The 24,293-nt window shown below is 43.3% G+C and overlaps 1 protein-coding gene across 1 annotated transcript in view; it reads right to left on the bottom strand.

Moving 5' to 3' along the window:
- The window catches only part of Drd2 (dopamine receptor D2), a 59,408-nt gene extending 38,795 nt beyond the window's left edge, over positions 1–20,613 (bottom strand). The window contains exon 1 of the mRNA XM_047518320.1: positions 20,498–20,613. The gene's annotated coding sequence lies outside the window, so the exon portion shown is untranslated. The remainder of the gene's footprint in view (positions 1–20,497) is intronic.
- Between the last annotated feature and the right edge of the window lie 3,680 nt (positions 20,614–24,293).

Consider the following 24,293-nt stretch of genomic DNA (forward strand, 5'->3'; position numbering starts at 1 on the left):
CCTTTATCATCTACTTTGAAGCTCCTTGTTCAACTCCACCAAGAATGAATAAATCTATGACAAGATTCTCAACCTCGCTAATCATTAGAGATATGGAAATGGGGATTACAATGAGGTATCATGTCCTTCCATTCAGATGGCCATTACTGAAAACAAGAAAGTAACAAATGTTGGCAAGAATGTGGAGAAATTAGAAACCTTAAGCAGTGCGGGTGGGATTGTCTAATGGTACCAACTGCTATGAAAAACAGTATGGAGGTCCCTCAAAAAACTAAGAATGGAATTATATGATAAGCAAACCCACTTCTAGGGATATCTCTTAAAATAATTGAAAGAATCATGCGCCCGTGTTTCCTAATAGCAGAGGGAGAAGCAACCCAAGCATTCATTGACTGATGGGGAAATAAAGAAATGTGTGTATGTGTGTGTGTGTGTGTACAGAGAGAGAGATTGATTATTCAGTCTTTAAAAAGAAAGAAATCCCAATGAATTAGGACAAATAGTCCTATTCATCTATAGTCAATTGATTTTCAACAAAGGGGCCAGGAACACACAATGGGGAAAGAACAATCTTTTTAAAATGGTGTTGGGAAAACCAGCTATCCATATGCAAAAGAATGAAAGTGGACCCTTATGGCACCCCTTATGCAAGAATTAACTCACAATGGATTAAAGATTTAAGTGTAAAACCTAAACATATAAATCTACTAGAAAAAAACTACAAGACATTGATCTGGGTAATGAATTCTTGCATATGTCCTCAAAAGCACAGGCAATAAATCAGGCAAACAGAATTGCATCAAACTAAAAAACTTTTGCAAAGCAAAGGAATCATTTAATGGAATGAAGAGACTACTCACAAATTAGGACAAAATATTTATAAGTCATGTATCGGCTAAGATGCTTATCTCCATAATATAAGGAACTCAAACTACTCAAAAACAAGAAAACAAATAACCCTATTAAAAGTGAGCAAAGGACCTGAATAGATATTTTTCAGAAGCAGACATACAGAGCTGAAGGAACAGCTCAGCAGTAGAGAGTTCACCTAGCACATGTAAGACCCTGGATTCAATCCCCAGCAATGCAAAAATAAATAAATTGATTAAATAAAAGGCCATCAGATTATGAGAAAAAGCCCAACATCACTAATAATCAGAAAATGCAAGTTAAAATCACAAAAGATATTACCTCACACTTAGAATAGTTATCATCAGAACGTTGGAAGATAACAAATGTTGTCAAAGACACTGAGAAAAGAAAACCCAGTACAATGTTGACAAATTAGCACAGCCGATTTGGAAAACAGTATGGAGAGTCCTCAAAAAACTAAAAGTAGAACTGCCATATGATCCAACAATGCTACTTCTGAGTATTTATTCAAAGGAGTTGAAATCAGTATGTGGAAGAATGTCTGTACTTCCATGTTCAATGCAGCACTACCACAATAGCCAAGATTTGGAAACAACCAAAATGCACATCAACAAATGGATGAATTTAAAAATGTGTTCTTTACATACAATGGCATACTATTCAGCCATAAAAAATAGTGAAATCATGTAATTTACAACAATATGGGTCAATCAAGAGGCAATATACTAGGTGAAATAAGCCAAGTTTGGAAAGAGAAATATTATGTGATCTTACTTACATGTGAAATCTAAAATCTGAAGGCAGATTTTTAGAGGGGCAATGTTGGCTAAAAGATTCAAAGTGTTAGCTAAGCAGGAAGAACGAGTTGTGGCTATTTATTACACAGCAAGGTGATTATAGTTAATAAATAATGGATGTATATTCCACAATTGCTGTAAGAATAGATCTTAATTGTTCTCACCACAAATAAAGGATAGATGCATGAAGTGACAGATACATTAAATGACCTGATTTTCTGATTCTGCAATACACACACTATTTGTATATAGAGAGACATCATACTGTACTCCATAAACACATATAATGACTATATCTCATTAAAAGTATTTTTTAAAAAAAGAACTCCTGTCACCTGCTACAATGTGAATGAACCTTGAGGACATTATGCTAAATCAGGCACAAAAAGACAAAATGTTGTATGATCCACTTAATACGCTTTATCTAGAATAGTCAAATTCATAGAGTCTGAAAGCATGTTGGTGACCAGGAAATAGGGGGCCAGGGAAACAGAGAACTAGTGTTTAGTGGTCCTACAAGATGAAAATGTTCCGGAACCTGCTGTATAGCACTGTAAATATACTTAACACCACTGAACTATACATGTGGTCAAGAAAGTAAATTTTGTTATTCATTTTTTTACTACAATAAAAAATTTTTTAAATGTAATTCCAAATGAAATTTGCATCCCACTTCACCCCCTGGGAAGAAAACAAATGAATTAACTGGGGCTCACTGTGGGCCACCATGTGCATCACCCGAGGGGCTGCCACCTGACAAAGGAGCCACTGGACCAGGAGACAGAACTCAGATGACCCAACCAGCTCTATAGGTGAGTTCTGAAAATGTATGCGTGCTTTTCACTTTGCAATTAGGCATCTGTGCCTACTGTATGCAAATCATTTTGCTAAGATGGTGCATCCCTTCGAAGCAACAGCCCAGTGCAAGACTCAGAAGAGTTTGTTGAGAGCTACTGGAAAGACAGGGCTGCATTTGAGCCCTGACTGTGCCACTTCCTTGGATGAGTCACTCAACCTCTGTGAGGCTTGGTAGCCACATCAAATGCAATCTCTTCCCTCAGTGGGCTGGATGATCAAAGGACATATGCTTAATGCAGAGTGTGTAGCTTTTTTCAATGAGTGTACTATATTCATTTGGCTACAGAAAGCTCCAAGTAAATAGAAAGGGCTCAGCAATCAAATACAATGGCCCTGTTCTCTCGTGCAGTGCTTCTTCATGGACTGCACAGTCCTGAGTATTTGTAGTCAGAAAACTTGAGGATGAATCTACAGGGTTTGCAGTACTTCGGAGTTGAAAGAACACAATAGAATGGGCTCTATACCAGCTTGGCCTCACTTACTCCAACACCTCCTGCTACTCCTCCAAACTGCAAGGTTGGGTACCCTAAGACTGGGGCTTTGGAATCACCCACCATCACTATCACCCCTAGAACCAGCACCAAAGCATCCAGAGACCTTCCTGGAAAAAAGTTCCTTTACATCTACAGAAAAAAGGGGAAAAGGACAGCTGAGACCCTGTTGACTAAGAATGAAATCACTTTTCCTGTAAGATTTTCATTTGTCTGTTTTGGGCAGCTTCTGCCAGAGCTGCCTCTGAGCTCTGTCTGTGCCACAAAATCCAGGCCTCAGAAACATCTAATTTGTAAATTATGGGCTGTCCGAGTGGCAGCTGTCCAGGCCACTGGCTTGATGCTAATCCTGGTCCCTTTGCAGGTAGCAGCTCCAACCAGTGATGGGCTTTGTCATCTTGGCCCTGCTCATTAGAGCCTGTGGCAATTATTCTTCAGCCCTAGAAGCTGAGACTAACAGCAGCACCTCTGGTTCCTAGAGCTGCGCCCAGGGGATGGGACAGGACAGGACAGGACCCCGCTGGTCTGGGGAGGGCCACCAAAGACCTGTGCCTTCCTGAGCAGGGGGGAAGCCAGACTATTAAAAAAAAAAAATTAAAAGGGCAGAACAAGACTTTCTTAGCTTCCCTCAGGCGCCCAGCTAGCTGGTGACACAGCCGAGACCTGCAATTAGAAAAACAACTGCCTGAGGCAACAGTTCAGCTGGTTAAATGGTGTCTAATGTGGGCATTCAGCAATTTTCCTACATAAACATAAGACACACCTAGTGTGCAGGTTTTTTCAGTCATAAGAATCATTTTCCAGGCCTCACCCTTTAATAAATGCTTTTCTCAGTATTTTCTTCACTTAAGGCTTTGACTCTACTTGCACACGGGCACGTGGAGTGCCAGGTGTGGGCCTCCAGAGATCACCCAGAAAACATGAAAAGAAAGGTTGTGTTCACTGCTGCTCAGTGTTTCCTACGGGAGAAACAGCCCTTTTTGATGGTGAGGCCAGAGGGTTCACCCTTGGACTGGCATGTGGATTTCCTTCTTCCTGCCAATGTGTCAGCCAAGATTACAGCACTAATTTATTTAAAAGGATGTGTGTAAGTAGTGATCTGGGGTCCAAAATAGTGGGTGGCCACCACAATTTACACTATGTACATCCTACCACAAGCAAGCACTGGCCAAGGTATAGGAATGTGTGGTGTGCAGTATGTGTATGTGAATTGGCATGTATTAAATGTGCACTCCTGTGCATAGCACTGCAGGCTACACTTACATATTTAAAAATAGTCTCTAACTTACCCAAGTCGCAAAATTTTGGCATGTGTGTATTCATTTATTCCTACATTTACTCCAGAAATGTTCAGGGTCTACTGTGCACTAAACAGGAACAAAAAGATTGCTTTATGGCCCTCACATGTTGCAGGCAGTGATGCAAGAAGGAGAAAAAGGCAAATCATTGCCATACATACAGTATATATTTCATTGAACGTAAGAAACTAAACATAGCACATTGCAGAATTTAATGTGACTCAGGGACAGGATGGCAGTGTTGGATCAGACTGAACGGGGCTCAAACACCAGTTTCAGTTCTTACCATCTGTGTGGTCTTGAGTTAAGTTACTTAATATCTCTGAGTCTCAGTGTTCTCATCTGTAGGATGGGAAAAAAATCCTATTCTTTATAATTATCACAAGGATTAAAGATGATGTATATAAGGGGATAATATAGTCGATATTTGGTGGAAGGTATTAGAGATTGACCCCAGGGGTACTTTATCACTGAGCTACCCCCCAGCGCTATTTATTTATTTATTTACTTACTTACTTATATTTTGGGATAGGTTCTTGTTACATTGCTGAGAGTCTCATTAAACTGTTGAGATTGACCTTGAACTCACAATTCTCTTGCTTCAGCCTCCTGAGTTGCTGGGATTATAGATGTGAACCACCAAGACTGACTAGTCCATATTTTTAAGTGGTAGATAGTATTCACTTGGGTAAATTGAATACTACTACAAACAAGAAAGCATCTACCTGTAAAATGAACATGTTAAAAATGTATATGATCAACAAATATATGAAAAAATGTTCATCATCTCTAGCAATTAGAGAAATACAAATCAAAATTACTCTAAGCTTTCATCTCACTCCAATCAAAATGGCAATTATCAAGAATCCAAGCAACAATAAATGTTGGCAAGGATGTGGGGGAAAAGGTACACTCATACTTTGCTGGTGGAAATACAAATTGGTGCAACCATTATGGAAAGCAGTATGGAGATTCCTCAGAAAACTTGTAATGCAACCACCATTTGACCCAGTTATCCCACTCCTTGGTTTATGCCCAAAGAACTTAAAATCAACATACTACAGTGACATAGTAGCATCAATGTTTATAGCAGCTCAATTCACAATAGCTAAACTATGGAACCAACCTAGATGCCCTTCAACAGATGAATGGATAAATAAAATGTTATATATATATATATATATATATATATATATATATATATATATACATATATATATATGAAGGAATATTAGTCAGCTTTAAAGAAGAATGAAATTATGGCATTTGATGGCAAATGGATGGAGTTAGAAAATATCATGCTAAGTGAAATAAACCAAAACCAAAGGTGAAATGTTTTCTCTGATATGTGGACACTAATTCACAAGGGGACAGGGATAGGGAAGAGTAGAGTTACTTTATATTAGGTAGAGGGGAGTGAAGGGAGGGGAAGGGGTATAGGGGATAGGAAGGATAGTCGAGTGAAACAGACATTATTACCTCATGTACATGTATGACTGCATGACCAAAGTGATCCTGCAATATGTGTAGTCAGAAAAATGAGAGATTACACTCCATTTATGTATGATCTATCAAAATGTATAAATGCTCTCTACTGTCATGTACAACTAATTAGAACAAATGAAATAAATCTTTTTTAAAAAAGAGTATATGTTTTATATCCAGGTTTATGACTCTCAAATGCAACTCTGGGTAGAGGGAACTGGCACAGGGCAGCTGTTTGTGGCAAAGTGTGTTGACAATCAAATCTCATCACTTTAGAAATCAGAAATCTGAGCACAAGAAAGTTTAACATACCTAGGCCACCAACTAGAGTGGGGAAAAACCAAAACCAGAATCTAAGACTCCTGTCCCCTGACAGAGGTACCTGTGAGTCTAGAAAATTAGCTGATCAACAAGAGTAGTACCACAGTTCTGGAAGAAATATACTGGATTCTAGCTCTGCTTTCCATTTCTTTGCCTTTTGTGCCCATTCTATTAGGTCTTCCTGGCCTTTGTGTCTGGTGGTTAAACCTAGAGGTCATGATTAGATGCACTGTCAAATTTACTATTGTTAAACAAGTTGCTTATTTTGTTCCATTGTTAGATCTCACCTGGTCATCTGGTCAGGCTGCTACCAGGGCCAAAGTAGGCAGCAGCTATTTCAAGGGACCCTGCACTAGTCTCCTGCCCTCCTCAGCCAGTCCTAGCCCCAGCAGAGCTTGAGAGCAGCCACAGGTAGGCAGAACTGGGATGGGGAGGAAAAACTGTGGAGATCCCAAGGAAGGTAGACTTTTCTGGGTCCCAGAGAGCCTGAACTGACTGTGATTCCTTCCTATGCAGATACCAATCTTCCAGCCTCCAAAAGCCCCTAGGGACAGAGACTCCACCTGTTGCTCAAGAGCTCCCAGGCTTCTTTTCTGACCAAAGAATGTCCTGGGGACCCTCAGTCTTGGCCTAGCCCTGCTGCCAGCCTTTGGTGTGGACTCTCTCCCTGGTTTGATGGAGCTTCACTGCTCAGAAAAGACACATGAACACTGCTGGCCACATACATTCCTGTCTCTGCCCTTTTCTTCTTTCTCCCTTACCAGGACCACGAACTCCTGTGGCTGTGACATTACCATGGAGACAGGGTGTGGGTTAATTCTGCAGAGGGCAGGTAGCTGCTCAGCAATGAAGAAGAAATGGAAATCAGAGAATCAGGGGAGATCCAACATCCAGCGTGCTCAGGGGACCAGTGCAGGTCACCAAACAAGTCCCAGATGGAGCCTTCCTCCTTTATACACTCTGTTACCTGTCATGGTGGGGGCATTCACTTTTCAGACTCACTCAAGTCATTCAACGAGTAATTACTAAGCTTCTTCTATGGACCAGGTTGTCACAGAGCAGCATCCAGGCTCTGGTGGCGCAGCCCACTTGAGAGACACTACAGTCAGCTCCAAATGTTGCCATGCAATCTCTAAGGTAGAACCACAGGAAAAGGAATGTTCAGGGTCCAGAAAAACCTCCCAGAATCACCGGCAGTCCTATATCTTTGTGTGCCGGTCAGCTGGATAAACTTAATGACACAGCTCTCTTGGGTTTGTTTGGGGGAGTGAGTCCCTGCTAGCCTGTGAAGTCCTCTCTCCTCTCCTTTTGCATAGGGAATGCACATCACACGTTTTCCCTCCTTCACCCCCAGCAAAGCTGAACTCAACTAAGAAGACTTCCTCACTTCTACCTCCACCCCAACCCCCTTACCACCAGACAGCAGCAGCAAAATGACTTCAGGAAATTCATTCTGTGCATGGTCCAGCTCTGCCCAGATGCACAAACTGTTACTATTATGATGATCACCTGGTGGAGATCTGCAATCCCCATGGCAGGTGGGAGCATATGGAGAAGAGTGTCGCTTTGTATTAGGTACACTGAGAGTTAGAGGACTCTGATTTCAGAACTTGGATAATTTGTTTGGCTTACTGGAGCCTCAGGGTTTGCATCTGTGAAATGAGAGCATTAGACTGAGAACCTGGCTCACAGAAGGCATTTAATAAATGTGAACGACTCCAAATCTCTTCTTTACAACTATATAAAATACTTCACATTTGCACCCAGTCAGCACACTCACTGGGCCTGAACCCAAGTGCCCCAGGAATTCAAGTCCCCATGGGTCTCCCCCATCTGGAGCATTTAAGGGACCCCTTTCTTTCCCCCGTCTACCTCCACACTCCTCTTACTTTTCACTTTTACTAACCATTGTGCCAGCAGGTCAGTGAATCCCTTTTAATCCTAAACTCTCAGTCATACTAATTGCTTTCTTTCTCGTCCTCATGTGCCTTCTAACTCGGGAGATGAGGATTCAGTTAGATACATGGGTAGTTGTTCCCCATCAGGTGACTGAGAGGAAAATGGTCTTGCCCTAATAGAAGCAAACAATGCCTATATGACTGGGAATGTGTGAGGCAGAAAAGCCCTCTGTCCTGGGTTGAATAACAGACCCCCTTCAATTCATGTCTACCTGGAATAAGGTTAGGACGTGACCTTGTGTGGAAATAGGGTCTTTGCAGAAGTAATTAATTCAGGGTTAAGATGTGCTCATATTGAATTAGAGGGGTTCAAGGCTTTCAGTGACTGGGCTGCAGAACTACCAACATTCCCATTTTATCCCAGGAAAGCAGACTGGGCAAGTTGGTGCTTAGTGTATTAAATGCTATGCAGAAGCTCTTTGGATGTTGTATTATTGTCATTTATAATAGCATCATAAGGTATACTGATTACTTCCAGATCATTAGTCAGATCTTAGGGACAAGGCAGCAAGGTGGGACAAGAGAAGGATGCTCTAATTTGATTCCTGGTATTTTAATAAAAAGAGGAGAGGAGACTGAGATACAGGGAGAAGAGGGAGGCAGAGATCAGAGTGATGCTGCCACAGGCCTCAGAATACCAGGAACCTTGAGAAGCTAGAAGAGATAAAGAAGTATGCTCCTCTAGAGTCTTCAGGAGGTGCAAGACCCTACTAGTAGCTTGATCTCAAACTTCCAGACTCCAGAACTACAAGAGAGTAAGTCTCTCTTAAGAGTTTTAAGCATCCAGTCTGTGGTACCTTGTTACAGCAGCCAGAGGAAACTAATACCTTCCCCCAAGTTTATGTGACCCTATAATATTTCAGGTCCATGACTATGAGCTCTTCACAGGTTTCCCCACCTTCCTGTTCCTCTGGAAGACCTCGTTGATGCCCTGGGCTCAGAGAAACCACACAGATTTGTAGCCATCATGTTCCATATGCTTTTGAGCAAATCTCAGCTTGCTCTGCAAGAGGGAAGCATTCATCATTGACTCATGTATTCAACAAGCATTTATTGACATCCCTTGACATTCCAATCATGTCCTAGGTGCAGGGCACAGGAACTGCTCCTTCTCCTGTTCCCCCCCAGTGCTGTCCCTAAGACAATAGGCAATTACAATACAGTTTCATTCAATCCTACATGGAATGCTACAGAAATATAGATGTAGAGACCCCAGCCCAGGTATGTGGGATGCTAGAAAGGAAAACCAGGGAAAGGTCCCTGGAAGAGGTGATGCCACTGCCCAGTTGTAAAGACTTAGTAGGCATTAACTTTTAAGATGAAGGCCTAGAGCATCCAGGTAAAGAAAACAGCATATAAAAGGTTAGCTATGGCACGCTGGGTGCAGAGGAACAGCAAATGTCAACACATCCATTTTGCTTCCTTCCCTGTAACCTCCACCCTTTTCATCTCTCTCATCCACATCTTTACACCCACTCACCACCCAATTTTCTCCTTTCTTCTCCTCCTTCTCTCCCACCCTCCTTACATAGGGAGAGGAAAGTGATCTAGTGAGGGAGCAGAAGAGGAACACAATATGACAAGATCTGGAGGGGAGGTGTGAACCACATTACAGCAGCAGTCCCTGTCCTCCCAGCCTCAACTGAGGGTGCCCCCAGGATGCTGTTCACCCCAGCCCTGGGCCTTCTTGCCACTGCCTCTGTCCACTACTAAAGAATCTGTTCCCCTGAGGGCATGCCACCCACCTGTGGTCCCTCCATCCCTCTTTGCCACTGTCATCCTTAGATGCCTGGTCACTTCCCCGCTTAATTAAACCCTTTGGCACCTAATTCGCTGTCTTCCACTCCAGTCCAAGTCCTGCCATTGATTTGGATGGAATCTATTTGAAACACTGTGGCTTCTCAGCTCTTTGGTCTCTTTAACTCCCAGTAGGTACTTCAATCACCTACCCCCAAGATGGCATCTGTGACCACCCTGTCACCATAATTCCCTCTGCATTCAGCTCAGTCACTTGATTATGTCAGATAAACCAGTTCTTTGACCTCCCCAACACCACTGGTCTATGGATTCTTTTTCTTCTTGCTAATGTCCACTGCCTATGGACATTAGCCTTTCTACCTGACGTACATTATCAGCCCAATGTTTAAATACTTTTATCAATATCCTTAACTCCCTTGCTTTATTGTCTTAAAATAATCCTTGGCTTCTCTCTTCCCCTCATTTGTCACTGCCCATCAACCACCAAGTTCTGGTGAATTTTAACATCTTTTCAGATCTTTCATGGCTTCTTAGCTCCACTGCCCAACCTTCATCCAGGTCTCCAGCATCACTGACCTGGACAACTGTAAAGTCTCCTAGTTACTCTCCTTCTAGTCTTGCTTCCTCTATAATCAGTTCCCCCATACAGCAGCTTCTGCTATATTTTTTTTAAAAATGCAAATCAAGTCAATGAAATTATTCTACCAAAATCCAACCATTCAAAATAGCTTCTTAATTCCCTCAGGATGGAGATCAGTGTTTCTCATAAGACTTCAAGGTTCATATTATACCTCTGGTCTTACATTAGGTCATCTCCAATTCAAGCTCCACTCTTCAGCCACTGAGTTCCTTGTATATTCCATGCCCTTATCTGGAGGCCATGGATAACAGAGTTTGGAGGAGAGGCCCAGGGGTAGAACTGAGCTCTAGTCACTTGCTGAGTGACACTGGATTCTTCCAAGGATAACACTATGAGTCAAATACTATCTTGTCCAGTTGGCTCATCTGCAAAAATGTCTCTCTTCCTTCCATAAGAGAGAAGGTAAAATTTGGAGCATAGATTGAAAAACCTCCTGATAATTATGACAAGAAAAATGAAAGAGAATGTTTACTGAGAGCTTGCCATGTGCCAGGTACTGGACCAAACACTCTGCACAAGTCATTTATTACACCCACAACCCTATCAAGTGTGTGCCATGGTCATTTCTCTTTTATAGAGGAAAACAAAAACCCTACATCTCAAAAAGCTTATAGTAACTTGATTATTGTCATACAACCTGTGAGTGACAGAACAAGATTGGAACCTACATTACTCCAGCTTCCAAGTTCATTCTCTGAATCACGTGTTATACTGAATAACTTAGATGGGCAGATGGTACACATCCCACTTTTAAAAAAGTGCTCTTGGAAAAGATAAGTTCAAACTGTCACTTCTTTTGGAGGGTCTTGAGTAGAATGACACTTATTGTAACTTTTAAACTGAGGATCAACCCAGCTTCTCAAACTATAAGCCCAGCTTCAAAATGTACAAACCTTTCAGGACACTTGAGATAAACCCCAGCAACTGTTCCATCCTGTGCTTCTTCAGGCCTCCAGGACGACCTAACTCAATGCATTTCCATGAGTTGCCTTGACAGCTCACCCCTTAACTTCATCTCTACATGTGTGTCTGATTGAAGGAGGCACCAACTATTCAATATCCTCTACTTTCATGTCCTACAGAAACTTAAAATTTCCAGTCACCCTACACTAGTCATGACAGAAGGCAGCCAGGTAACTGGGGACAAGAGAGGTGTGAAGCATCTTGCTGACCCACCAGACCTGGGGGATGCCTCAGACACTGCCAGACACTTGTTGGGCTTTGAGAAAGAGTGAGGCTGTGGGGAAGTAAGCTGTCATTCACCAACCCATCACTCACCCACTCACTCACTCAACAATTTAAGTGACTATGAAGTGCTTAGCATCATTTTAGGCTATAACAGGTTCCAGAGAAGCATGAGACAGATTCTCCAATTCAAGTCTAGCAGGGAAAACACGAAATGGAGAACAAAAGGTTAGCATTAGGATGGCAAGATAAGAAAGGAGTACAAGAGATGTCAAAGGCCATGGCTCTGGTACTTACTGGCTCTGACTCTGAGCAAGTTTCACTTAACCTCTCTGAGCCTCAGGGGCCAAATCTGCAAAATAAGAGTTATAACAGCTACCTCAATGGGTTGTTGTAAAGATCAACAGGAATATGTGAGAGTCTTTACACTTTATTTATTATTGCCTTATGGGTTTTGAAAATTAAAAGTGAGTTCCAAATGCAGTGTTATAACTATTGTTGCTTAAGGAATAAAACAATTATTTAAAATGATTAAAAATGCATACAGACTATATGATTCCCTACCTTTCCTTTATTTCTGTGCAGTTAACTTCCCAATACCCTTTAAGACTTTTCTTAAATGTCCCTTCCTACATGAGGTCCACCTTGGCCACCTATTTACTAATGTGGGTTCCATCTGGGTTCCACCTCAGCATTCTACATCACCCCAATCCTAACCTGTTTTCTCCTTTCCTGAGTATTTATTACCTTCTAACATACATGGTACTTTATATTATATATATATATATATATATATATATATATATATATATATATATATTGCTACCATTTCTCTCCTTCCACTAGAAGATAAGTTCCAGGAAGGCAGAGATCTTTGTTTTGGTCACTGACATGTTTGCAACCAAGATGAGTACCTAGCACAGAGCAGATGCTTGATTAAATTTGTCCAATGAAAGAATAAGAAACAAAATACATGTTGAATGGTTTCTGATGCAGAAGACAGTCAGGGAAGAGAAAGTACAGGAAGAAAAGGTAGAACTACCAGCTGCTGATCTGGAAAGATGACAGCTGAGAGGGCTCAAGGCCATGGCATGTGAGATGTGAGCACCCTCAAGTTGCAAAGTAACACAAGCAGAAGGCACCCTGGAGGCTCACCAGAAGCAATTTTAGTCCAGTAATCGCAATTCATTTTTATACAGTCGATAGTGAACAGACTTCATGCCATTTCAGAATACAAGTTGGGATGACATCAAGGAGAATAATTTTTCCATGTGTGTATATTTGTTTTCTATTGTTGCATAATGAATTACCCCAAAATTTAGCAACTGATAAAAATTAAAATGTTTTGTCAATAGCTTCTGTGGGTCAGGAATTCAAGCAACTTAGTTGGGAAGTTCTTGCTCAGGCTCTCTCCAAAGGTTTCAGTTAAGACCTTGGCTATCTTGAAGGCATGTCTGAGGAGGAAAGCCCTGCTTTCAAGACAGTTTGCTCCCACAGCTGTTGGGTGGAGGTTTCAGTTCCTCACTGTGCAGAACTTTCAGGGCTGATGGAATGTTCTCATGACGTGGCAGTTGGCGCTCCCCAGAAAGAGTGATCCAAGAGAAAACAAGATGTACATTATGATATCTTTTAAACCCCATCCTCAGAAGTCACACTCTCTCATTTAGGCATTATTTTACTGTTTCACAGGTGTGCCCTATTTAACATAGGAGGTGATTACACAAGAACATGAACACCAAGAGGTGGGGACTATGGGAGTCATCTTGACTGGCTACCACAGAATGTAACTAAGGAAGTATCCAAGATGTCCTGAGGGCATCATGGATCTATAGAGAACAATGACCACCTCCCATTCCTTCCTTCTAGCTCCCAGAGAAGACTTTGTGCCATTAGCTATCCAGAGTGATCCCAGACCTTCCGCTATATACAGTCCTCAAGGAAAGATGTGTATCCAAACATGGATCCACTTTGGAGACCCTTATGTACTCTGCTTGGAACTCTGGGTGCTAGTTTCTGCTTGTCCATACACTTTTATTTTTGACTTTGCCACAAATGAATGAAAGAGCTGAGGGAGTTCAGAATCTAAAACTGGAGTGATCTGAGAAAGATGACTTGGGAACAGAATGCATTCTGCAATGTCCTACCATCACCAAGCAGTAAGCATTTATAACTGCCCAGAAGCAGATGCATCAGTAATAAGAGCCCACCACAAGGAAAGACTCATAGAGAAGGAAAAGCCCAAAAGAGGAAGTAGCATTCTAGATTGGAGAGTCCCAGGGTCAAAAACTATTGTGTTCTGCCCTCCTTTCTCAGGCAGGATCATACTTCAGAAAATATAAAGATGGCATTTGCTTCTGCCACTAATGTCCCCAGAAGATGGAGAGCACATGTTTCTGCCAGCCTTGATGATATGCTCAGTGTGAAGTGTTTCCATTCTCTCAATCTGGGAAAAGATGGGAAAGTCTTGTCCCTGCACAGGTTTGTTACCTTATTTATTTTAATAAAAAGTGGCCTTTGCCAGAGTGCATTACATCACATGACATGTGAAAATTATAGGAACATAATTTCCAGACATGTAAAATCAGTGCTGAATTAGTGCAAAAGGGCAATTGCTAAAAATGTTCCTCCTTAAGCTCCTTAATTAACAATAACAATAATTACAGTTAACACTTGTAGGCCAATTACTTTTTCCAGGAACTCTTTCAAATGCCTTATATCTGTTATCTGAATTAATCACTACAACCAAATGAGGTTAGTATTGACATCCACTTTAGATGAGAAGTCCAAGGTGATAGAGGTAATCAACCTGCTCATGGTCCCTCAGCAAGTAAGTGTTAAGAATCAGGATTCAAATTCTTGGTGTCCACAGACCTAAATACCATACTAAGCACACTATGGTGTTTTTAAAGGACTTAAGTGAGAAACCAAATATTGGTACATATCATTCATGAAACTCATGGTAAAGTTCAACAACAGGTGGAAGCTTGCTAGGTGATCACAAGATGAACATCATTATCCATTATTTTAATGGAGACTTCGGCGCTCTTGAACCTTAAAAATTCTAATTTATTAGGCAGCATATAAATAGTTCATTTATGATGTACTTAAAGAAACTGATACAGGGGCAGGGACACCCAGACCTCTCTTATTTGCCCACCAGAAAACAGCTGATCAGTGATCCTTAAAGACAACTCTCATGAATCACTTCTGTATCTGTACAGGATCTTAGGTCATCCCATCCACACCTCTCTGTTTAATCAAGAAGCTTAGTATTAGAGACTAATGAATTTTCAACCATGGTCATAAGAAAGCAACAAAAAGGCCTAGAGGTTGGCAGAAGTCTGGTTTTCATCCTTTGGACAGTTTAGTGCACTCAAAGAGATGTTGGATAGAAGGTGATGTTATCACAGTTCCAGATTAGCTTGGTAGATCATCAATCCACACTCTGCCCCCTGCACCTGCCATGAAGTTGGAAGACTTAGATGACCTGCATCCCTTCCCTTTGCTCCCATTGCTTGCTGAGGTGCATTCCCATTGAATTCCATCCAAAGGGGCCCAAATCCAGGTATAAAACAACACTTCTTAACTGATTCCCAAATTTAAGAATTCCAAAGGATTATTTTATCCATCTTCTCCCTCTGCTGTCTCCCCTCCTCACTTTCCTGGTACTATCTGCAAAAATCACTGTCACTTCAGTTTATTAAAGAAGATAAATTCTTATTCCTATTCTTCTCCCTTTCTTATTATTTATGCCACTTACATAAGTCGGAAAGAGCTATTATTTAAGCATTAGACACTCTGGCTTTGAATCTCCACCCCACACATTAGTGGCGTGACCTCATGCAAGCCACTTACCTCTCTAAGCCCATGCTTCTTCCTCTGCAAAATGGGGATAATAAGAATGCCTATTTCATAGAGTTGTTGTGGGATTAGGAATTGAAGTAAAAAAACACATGTCAAGTGCTGAACAGTATCCTGCACACAGCAAGCACATGATAAATGTTGGATGCTATATGATGAGACCAGCAATGCAAGGACCAGTGAGCAGGACCACTTGTCAAAAGCAGCCCTTCTAAGGAAGCTTGTGAGTAAGCCACTTTCCCAGACCAAGGGTTCCCAGGGAATTGATAGTGATGTTGCTGCCTGGGGTAACAGGAAGGAACAGAGGCAATTATACAGCATGCAACAAAAATAATTTCATTTCTAATGCCTTTCCCCTGCTGGGCCACTTAGAACCCAAACAATAACAACAGGCAGGGGTGGAAACGAGAAGGGCAGGCACATTCTGAAGGGGCCCAATGACAAATAGACAAGCCCCAGGACTCAGTCTCCCAGACATCTGCAGGGGAGAGTCCTTAGGACTGCAGCTGTAGTTCTGTGCTGAATGGTAGCTCCCTGGAAGGCAGGATTGCCCAGGGGCCTATTGATGGGGCCTCTTGGGGCTGAATCAGCCTGACTTCACTTTTCATCCTCTGTCTGGGAGCAGGCTGACATCACTCAGAGGACTTCAGGGAAAGTCAAGGGTCCTCCCTTCTTCCTTTCCCATCCCTGCAGACAGCAAAGACTTTCCTCATCTCCTTCTGGGAAAAGTAAGAATTTTTGCAGTTATCAGCAGATTACAACAAAAATTACCCAATTGCACTAAGGTAGTGACTATATTCAGTGCAAATTTAACATCAGCCTATTTTGGCAGCTCCTGTGAGCATTCCCACTCCCACCTTTTTGTACTGCCCCATACTCTCCCAAACGTCCCCAGCAGCCTCTAGGTCTCTGAGTTCCAGACACTATAATAGCACAACCTCTTCTATCCAGGGGAGGAGGGAGTCCCCAGGTCCCAGTGAGTCATCTCTGGCTCCTCCCTGTATACTGGAGCCAGTAGAGGCCTTAACTCTTCTGCAGAGAAACATTCCTATGTCTCCTAGGGAGAGAAGAGAGTGTACTCTCCCAGGGGCATCCTGGCTGCCAAGGGTGTTGATTTAATCCATTTATCAGACCGAGGTGAAAGGGACAAAATGGGGGAAAATGTGTAGTCCAGAGGGCAAGTTTCTCTCCTTTCTGTGGATACAAATAGAAGCAAACCAAGTGGTTGAGTCTTGTAGTTGTATTTCTGCTCCATCCCATATACTGATACTATAATCAAACTATTTTCCAAGCCTATGCATTTAGATAATATGATTCTATGCTAGTGATGTTTTAAAAAATTGTTTAAAAAAATATGAAAGAAATCTTCAATTTCATTGGTGGTGGAGACAGGTGAGAGACAGGGATATATTAACATTGGATTTCAACACTATTAAATGAACTAAAAAGGATAGAGATAATATCAGTCTATCACCGAGAACTGCTAAATAAGCAATTTGCACATGCTTTGTGGCTCCATTAGATATCATGGAGAGCTGGAGGGTACATAAGTCCAAAGTCAACCTGGAGTCCACCCACTACCACAAGATGCCTTCTTGTGGGTGGGAGGAGGGAAAATGGTGTTGGGGTTCAACCAAGTAAAAGGCAACGTACAGAAGAGGCTGCCTGCTGAGAAGCTGAGCCACGCTGTGCCCTTTCTGTTGCCTGTGGTTTCCAAGCACTTCCTATACACAGATGTTCCCTTGCTAAGCAGAATGCCTGGGAGGATGGAGAAACTTTGGTGGCTGAGTCCAATCCTGGAGCCCAGGAACTAGAAACTTGACACCACTCTGTTTTGAGAGAACTTCAATAGCAAGAGAGAGTCTACGTATTTCTGGGCAGCTGCCCTGTTTGTAGACAGGGGTATCCAAGAAGGATCTCTGAGGAGCCCAAATAATTTAAGGATCTAAAGTCCTGTATACAATGTCTCAGAGAAAAATGCAAAAAATAGGACCACCCTTCTGAGTTATTTTCAAGATCTCATATCTCAGGTTACTGAGACCTGCTGACACACAACCTGATTCTGGGATATACTGCAAACATGGCTTGGGGTCCTGGCAATAAAAAATCTCAACTTAGATTCTTTACTCCCATCCTAGGTGCTGAAACACCTTCATAGCTGGAGATTCATAGATATTAAACCACAAAGGAAGGAAAACTAAAGGGTGGCAAATCAGAAAGGCTGAGCTACTGGAAGGACAGGTTTGACTCAAGGAGGTCTCATCATGCCCACCACATGTGCACATATGTGCACGCATGCACACAGGTGTGCACACAGGTACATACACACAGTGCAATATTCACAGCCATACTTCTGCCTCAATGCCAAAATGCTACTTTCACTGTGAGGCAGATGGAGACAGCTTTCTGCAGGAAAAGTCCACATGTCTTTGTAGGTCATTGTTTACCCAGAGAATGGTGATTTCAGACAAGTTTGGCTTCTGCAGGTCAATCTCAGTGGTATCTGAGGCCCTATTTCTGATGAGACCCTGAATTTCTCTTTGCTTTCCCTGGTAAAGGAGGAGGAACAGAAGAATTTCTTTCATTTTCAGGTTCTCCTACATCATTCTCAAGATTGCAATTCCATGTTTTAGACAGAAATAATCCAACTTTGCAGGTGAAGGTAGAAGACTGACTACCCCACAAACATCCTTACCAGCTGATTCACCCCTACAATCCTCTTAGTTTATGGAACACAAAAATCAAATCAGTACAGTCAATATGTCACTGCCAGGAGGGTATGAGTGGCCACCAGCCTTGGTGAGAATGAAGAACTACTCAGTTAAAATAACCAGTCCTTGGCATTTCCAGAGCACTTGTGTCAGCAGAGCATAGTGCATAGTGAAAGACCATAACTCACTCAGGAGGGGAGGGGAGGAGAGCCAGCACATGGAGTTGGCCCCCAGAGAGGGGCAGTTAGTATTTATGAAAGTCCACCTGATCTCTAGAGAAGCCAAAAATCAATTTTAGAAGGACGAAAAGTCTGGCAGGATCCTGTGGGAGAGGAAAGTGTCAGACCCTTTATTGCAGCAAAGGAACTGAATCAGGTGGATGATCCTTCCACCAACAGCCACATGCTTGAAGAATTTAACATGTATAACTTCAGAAGACAATGAGATAAATTAGAGATCTTAATTTTAAAATGTCCACAAATTCTTTTTAAGGAGTCTGAACTTTATGAGGAGTGATTTCCCAATGTACATAGAAATTATCCAGATATATTGCTTAAATATAAGCTCTTGGATCTCAGAGGTTTTTGTTCAGCATTTCTTTGGGGAAGAAGCAAAAATGTGCATTTTAAACCAGATTCCCAGATGATTCAGATGCAGAGAGTTTATTTCTAACACTCCCTCCCAAAAAATGCTGCACTGACCTCTACAACAGATCAGCATCTCTCCATTTTTCAGGCATCTTTCATTCTCAGGTTGTACAAGGAAGGTGGAAGGAGCTCAGAACACTCTTTCAAAAACTAAGGCTGAGATTCCAATGGTGCTCATTTGGCTCCAGGGCTAACCCTCCCAAACCTCTTCTCTGTCAGATGTCTGAGTTCAGAGACAGCATCAAAATCCCTGAGAAACAAATATGCTTTGAATTTTGAAAACTCAACAGAGAAGTCCAAGGCAGAGAGCTAAGACCCAGCAAACCAGTTTGCTGGTTCTCTTTAAATTGATCACATTCAACAAGGTCTCTGTCTCTGCCTACCCTCATTAAACAGCTGCACACAGGGAAAAATGAAAAGAATGCTTCTTTTTCAAGTGGTCCTAATGCTGCAGGAAGAATCAGGAATAGCACAAATATTTGCATCTGAAGGAGGAGAGAATCTCTGAGCATCTTGTTCCCTGGAGAAAAGCAAGGATTAGCCTGAAAGGTTTGTAACCTGGTCAACATCCAGAAATAGTTGAATCTGCAGAAGCTGAAGGGGGGTCTACAAAGTGCCTTTCACCTCACTCAACCTCAGAAACCCCAGCACAAAAAGTAGCGGGGTGCCAGGTGGGCCAAAAGTGACTTGCTCAGACAGCTTCCCGGTAGCTGAGAGAAAGGGCCTGTCCCTACGGAGCTGCAGTACTGTGACTTGTGTCCATGGCGAATAAGGCTGTTATGTGGATGCACATGCACCCTCTTACCTCAACAAAAATCACTCACAGGTTGCCCGCTGCAGACAGGGATGGGGATGTGCCTTGGCGTTTAAAGCTGACTCCTACCTCACACACAGCCCCTAAAGGGGCTCGCGGTCCTTTCCAGAGTTGGAGATTAACCCTTCGTCACCGTCCCCATCATCACCTGCATTCCCAAGTCGAGATGGGTCTGGAATCCCAGGTTTCCTCCCCACCCGAATCTCAAATGGAGAGAAGATAAATAAGAATGAAAATTCAGGACCAAGGACAGAGGCAGAGCAAGGAGTGGTGTAACTGAAACCCGCCTGTCTCCCTCTCTCAGCTTCTGCCCTTTGAAACTGAAGTCTTAGGTTGCACCAATACCAAGTTGCCAAAAACAATCCTTCCTCCTCTGGGGGTCATGGAAAACTCTGGCTGCGCGCCCTGGGGTCCGGAGCCAGGAGGAAAGTGCCCTCCCTAGATCTTTGAGAGCCGGTCTCGCTCCCATGACACTCTCTGAGGGGCTCATTCTGGGCGCTCCGCCAGAAGGCTGCCCTGGCCGCATCCGCTCGTGCCCGGGGGCAGCATTCTCGCCCGGGCGTCGCAAAGGATATCAAGGAGGGAGAGGGGATGGCAGTCGCCGGATTCCGGACCTCCAACAGGCAAGCCGTCCGACGGAGACTCTGTAGATAACCCAACCTAGGCGGGGCGCTCCGGCCAGTCTGCGCCAGAGTGGCCAAACTTCAGGTCCGGACCGCACAGCTCTAGGAGCTCCCACTCCTCTCCCTTCGACCCTGCCTCGGCCCAGGTAATCTGTCGCTCCATCCAGATGGGCTTACCTTCAAGCCATAGGGCGCCCGGGGGCAGAGACTGCACCCGCTACTCGAGGCTTCCGGCTCCCGCCTCATCCACGCGTGGTCGCCCCTCCGGCAGCCGTCCGGGGCCGCCGCTTTCCTCGGCCGGCCCCTTGGTCCCAGCCCCGCCGCGCGGTTCAGAGCCCCGGCGGGCAGCCGCTCGGCCGGCTCCCGCCCGCGGGGAGCAGTGGACCGGCCGCGGCGGGGCGGGGCGGGGCGGGGCCGGCAGCGGGGCGGGTGAGCAGGAGTGCAGCGCGCGGACGAAGCGCGGAGGCGGCGCGCCGCGCGCGGGAGGCGGCCAGCTCTGGCACTGAGGCTGGACAGCTCCGCGGCGTCGCCGGAGCCCCCGGAGCGCAGGAGGGGAGGGGTGGGACCTCCCTGGCCACGAGGTGCCCCGGGGCCCCGCCCCTGGGACAGGCCCCACCCCGCCGCACGCATTGGTGCCTGTTCCGCGCACCCGGGTTTAGGGGACTGCGGAGGGTTTGCGGGATTCCGCAATCCCTGGTTTTCAGGCGGGAGCTGAGCTTTCTGGGTTCGAGGCAAGGACCGAGCCCAAGGAGCTCCTCCTACATTTTCCAGGTAACGCACTGTATATCCAAGGCTACCTTGGGCAAAGCGATCTCAACGCCTACTTTTCTGCTCTCTTTCTTTGAGGGGTCAGAGATTAAGGGTTGGAGAAGAGCCTCTCATCTAGCAAGTCACTTAAGGAGGAAAAGGTGTCAGGAAAGATTCAGGATCGCTTTTCTGACCTCAGGTCTGGAAATCTCTGTGGCGGGTTCTGTTGCTTGACTTTTGCAGAGTAAAAGCCTGTTGGGAGGTGACCCGAGATGGAAATGCAAAAGAAGGCCTTAGGGATTCCAGTTCACCTTTGATTCCCAACAGATGTGTGTGTGGCCAGGAGGAGGAAGAGAACAAGAAGTGGTACTCTGTTGCAGGCCCCACTCAAGGTCATCTGGGCTGCAAAGGAATTTTCTTTTCCCTCTCTTTTCTTCCTCTCTCCTTTCCTTTCTCTTTCCTTTTCTTTCTTTTCCATCTTCAGCAATTAGTTGCTGACTGTCCTCCCTTTGCTGGGTTCTAGGTCAAATTCAGCTGTCACAAAAGGAAATAAAACCAGGCCCCTGTTCCCACATCTGCCAATCCAGAGTAGAGATCTCCAGGGAAACATCTGCAGCTTAAAAAAAGTCCTTTGGAGGAAAAAAAAAAAAAAAACAGATCTCTCAGAAGCTAGTCATGGAAGGAGCAATGCAAGTTCCCAAGGAGAAGTAGGTGGAACATCATTCCAAACAGAGGGAACATCATAAACAAAGGACTGACTGTATGTGACAGGAGTCAGCCCTGCATGACTGGAATTGAGCCACTCTGGGCCACAACAGACTAAATCTCCTCCATTGCCACAAGTTATAGAAAATTAGGGTTGGAAAAGACCTTGGCTTTTATCTAATACTTCTTCACTTCAGAAGAGGAAGCTGAGGACCAGAAAAAATGAGAGCACTTCAAAATCCCACAATGAGCAGTCCCTGTCTCCTGATACAACAAACCAGCAATTCTCTCAAATATGGACAGCTATGGATGCATTTGAGGGAGGTGGAGAATGGGCATAATGCACCCCTTCCCCTGCATATTCCTTTGGCACTACTGTCATGAACTCTCCTTTATTCCCCTGCAGGCTTGATAGGGAGATATTACAACAGTCAAGCATCTTAACATTTTGCCATACTTACTTTTAAAGCAAACATTACAGACATGGTTGAAACTCCAGTGTTCTCCTTATATACCCTTGGGCCATTCTTTCCAAAATTTAATACACTTAAGGAAGAATTAAATCTAGCACCTCTACACAAATTCAGAAATGGGACAGAGTCGTCCTAGAGCACATAGACTGGTGTCCCGACTCTTTTACCTATCAGTTGTGTAACTTTGATTGAATCCCTTTCAGTGTTCCTATCATTAAATTGGGACTGATAATACCTGTCTGCCTGGTCTGCATTGAAGATAAAAGATGAAGATTTGTTAGAAAAACTATGATATGGGCAATCTCTGACAGCTTCAGAGTGGGGAGGTTATCTTTGCTTGATTTCGGAGGTAGAAGCAGGGGCCAGATGACCTCCATGGGGCTACACCAACCCAAGGACATGTAGTTCTGCACTGCCTTTTTTACCCCAATCTTGCACGGCTGAGTGGATTTCATGCTGACTGTGAGTGAGACGGATGGATCTTTTAGTTTTCAATTAGCAAACGCCTTGCTCTTTAAACAAGCTGCACGGCAAACAGATGCACTGAGTGATTGAAGACAGGGAACATCTGCAGCCAAGCAGTGGCTGCACCAGAGGCTCCCAGCTTCCCAGACTGCCAGGGCCCTCTGGAGGTCATTTGGTGCCTCCCTCTGCCTCCAGGCAGAACTGTACCTAGTCCAAGTAGGCCAAGTGGGGGCAGGATGTCCCTTTTCCTGATAACTTTCCTGGAAAATACACCACAGCTTTTCTGAACTCCTTATCTGCTTGTTGCAGGGCATAGGAGTTAGGAAGTTCTACCTGATGTTCTGCCTAACCTTTAATTTACTTCTACTTTTTTTATTGTTGAAAATGGTAAACAAGTGGATAGTAATGGGTATTAGGGGTTGACTTAGTCTATTTGGGTTGCTATAACAAAATACCATAATGAAGGCTAAGAAGTCCAAGATCAGGGCACCAGTGTCTGGTGTGGGCCTGCTTCCTGATTTATAGATGGTTGGTACTTCAGATAGAGCACTAATCTCCAGAAGTTATAAAGAACTCAAAAAACTTTACACCAAGAGTACAAATAACCCAATCAACAAATGGGCTAAGGAAATAAGCAGACACTTCACAGAAGAAGATCTACAAGCAATCAACAGATACATGAAAAAATGTCAATGTCTGTAGTAATAAGAGAAGTGCAAATCAAAACTACCCTAAGATTTCATCTCACCCCAATTAGAATGTCTATTATCAAGAATACAAGTGACATAGGTGTTGGCGAGGATGTGGGGGAAAGGGGTACACTGATACATTGCTGGTGGGGTTGCAAATTGGTGCAGCCGCTCTGGAAAGCAGTATAAGATTCCTTAGAAAACTTGGAATGGAACCACCATTTGACCCAGCTATCCCACTCCTTGGCCTGAACTCAAAGGACTTAAAATCAGCATACTATAGTAATGCAGTTATATCAATATTTTTAGCAGCTTAATTTATAATAGCTAGATTGTGGAACCAACCTAGATACCCTTTAATAGATGAATGGGTAAAGAAACTGTGGTATATGCACAATGGAATATTATTCAACCATAAAGAAGAATAAAATTATGGCTCATTTGCAGGTAAATGGATGGAGTTGGAGAATATCATACTAAGTGAAATAAGCCAATCCCAAAAACCCAAAGGCCAAATGATTTCTCTGATAAGTGGATGATGATACATAACGGGGTGAGTGGGGAGGCAAGAATGGAAGAAGGATGGATTATGTAGAGGAAAATGAGGTTTGGGGAGGGGTTGGGGGAAGGAAAGATAGTAAAATGAGACAAACATCATTACCCTATGTACATATGTGATTACACAAACAGTGTGACTCTACTTAATGCACAACCAGAGAAATGAAAGTTGTACCCCATTCGTGTACAATGAATCAAAATAAATAAATAAATAAATTTTTTAAAAAAGTAATGACTTACTAGGTTAAAAATAGAGGAAAGTTTTCAAATCAATAACTAATGTCTAACTCTATCTCAAATTTGTACTGTCATTTAATTATAGTTAAAATAATTATA

The sequence above is a fragment of the Sciurus carolinensis genome, chromosome 11 (assembly GCF_902686445.1).
Source record: "Sciurus carolinensis chromosome 11, mSciCar1.2, whole genome shotgun sequence".
Taxonomy (NCBI): domain Eukaryota; kingdom Metazoa; phylum Chordata; class Mammalia; order Rodentia; family Sciuridae; genus Sciurus; species Sciurus carolinensis.